Genomic DNA, 2,175 nt, shown 5'->3' on the forward strand with positions numbered 1-2,175 from the left:
TTGAAGTTATAACATCAGTTGACTAGAAGAATTTCATATTAATGAGATTTTTCTCAAACGGTTTTATCTTTCCTCGAACTGTTTCATCTTGTTAAGATCTTCCTTGACTAATTTTCTCTTATGGGTTTTCCTCTCAAGGAGCCTTTTACTCATATCAATTTCAAAAATATTTACACCTACCGAGTAAAAATAAAACAAGACAATACATCACCAAAGTCCTTAACAAAACTTTCAACATGAGAATACTTAGTCCTGCGTAAGCGTAATACTAAATTGATCGATTATTTTCCCTATTAAGAATCATTGCATAATATTCATATATGTCAAAAATATTGGTACTCAACTCAAGCTCAAAATTAAAAATTTGATATTGAAACATCTCAACTAGATTTCTTTATATATATATGAAGGGACCCTTATATGAATGTCTCATTTGAAAATTTTACGTATCCAGAAAATCTTATAATTTGTATAAAAAAAGAGATGTGTATCTAACAATTAGAGGTGTGTAAATAAAATTTTTCCATGTGATTCAGGCCAAAGCATTAGCAAAAAACATTTATTCTTAATGAATAGACAAAACAATGAATATCTCAAGCAAATCAAAGAGTATTTCATACAATTGTTTCGACAATCAAATTGTACAAGGTTGTAGTCATTCATGTACATCTTTCGTATCTCGCTACTCAGTAATCAATTGTGAAAATTCCTGGAACTACAGTAACATAACAACATTTTAGTATATTGGATGTATACTTAACAGTTTTCGTGTAAAAGGAAATTAATATATTTGTCCTCATATCTCTTTTCCCATGAGTTGACAAAGTCAAAAAAGAAGTTAAAAAAATGTTGGAGGTATACTTAGTATATTTGAAGGTGCAACTGAATTAGCTCCTATTAATTAAAAAATGTTGGAACCCCGCTTCCCTCCTATTAATTAGCTCCTGGAAAAAATAAAAAAAGTTTTTTGATTTTATAAATAAACTCACAATTAATTAAAAATGGAAATAAAAAGAAAAAGGTTATAATTGACAATTTCTCTTATACAATACGACAAAAGAAAGAAAAGATATCGTTGTACAAGTCAGAACTGGAGTTGGCAGTTGGCAAATCCTTCACTCAAAAGGATCGGGAAAGAAGCCCCAAATCCGAAACGCACAAGGATTCGGAAACCCAACCGCCTTTCCTGTTCTCAAACCTTATAAAATGGCTCCATCTTTTCAAATTCTCGGCACAAAAGAATTTGTCAAGATGATGCAATTCTATGAAACTTAGAGAGGTCGTTATGGTCTTGTCACCAATCAAGGTCCATGCATGCATGTCGCGCTACATGCCTTTTCCGGCTAATTTACCAAAGATGAACCCAACTTGACCATTAACATTCGAGAGAAATTTTATTTACACATTGTTAGATACTAGATATACATCTACTTAATACACCACTTTAAGATTTTTATATTTTATTATTTTACTTAATACACAACCTCAAACTTTCTCAAATACCCTCATTCACAATACCTACTTGGTCACTAAATACCAATTGAACATTTTTTTATTAATTGAAAAAAAAAACGGCTGAAAGAACATATATATATATATATATATATATATAGTAGAAGCTTCGTTCTAAAATTAAAGTATGAAGTTCCTTATTTGACACATTTTTCGGTCATATTTCCACATCTCCACCGTTCAGTTTATTGATACTGATGTATAGATCAATTCAAATTGATGATCGTTTAAGTACCGAATTAGGTTAAATCAATGAACGAACCATAAATATGTCTAACTAGAACTGTTTATGTAAATCACGATTATGAATACCCAAACGATCATCAAATTTGATGAAATTTTACAGAAGTGATCTATGCATTTAGTTCTACAAATTAAATGGTGGAGATGCATATGAAAATATGACCGAAAAGTGTATCAAATAAGGAACTTGTTGCTTGTCTGCCACTTTCAAGTTCTTCACGGAAAATGAGGCAACGACGTTGTTGAAGGAGGAGATATTGTCCGTGATGACATGGATGTTTCCGATGGGTGAAGAAGGCCAATCAAGTCTTGGATCTGCCAAGTTGTTGAGATGTTTGGTGTGGTTTTGGAGGGTAAAGATCTCTCTTCAAGGCAAAACGCAGTTTTGGTATGTGTGTGTGTGTATATATATATATATTT

General features: G+C 31.4%; 1 pseudogene; it reads left to right on the forward strand.

Annotated features, from left to right (window-relative positions):
* Positions 1-2,175, forward strand: part of LOC101308518 — a 38,916-nt pseudogene that overhangs the window by 34,456 nt on the left and 2,285 nt on the right.

The sequence above is a fragment of the Fragaria vesca genome, linkage group LG1 (assembly GCF_000184155.1).
Source record: "Fragaria vesca subsp. vesca linkage group LG1, FraVesHawaii_1.0, whole genome shotgun sequence".
Classification (NCBI taxonomy): domain Eukaryota; kingdom Viridiplantae; phylum Streptophyta; class Magnoliopsida; order Rosales; family Rosaceae; genus Fragaria; species Fragaria vesca.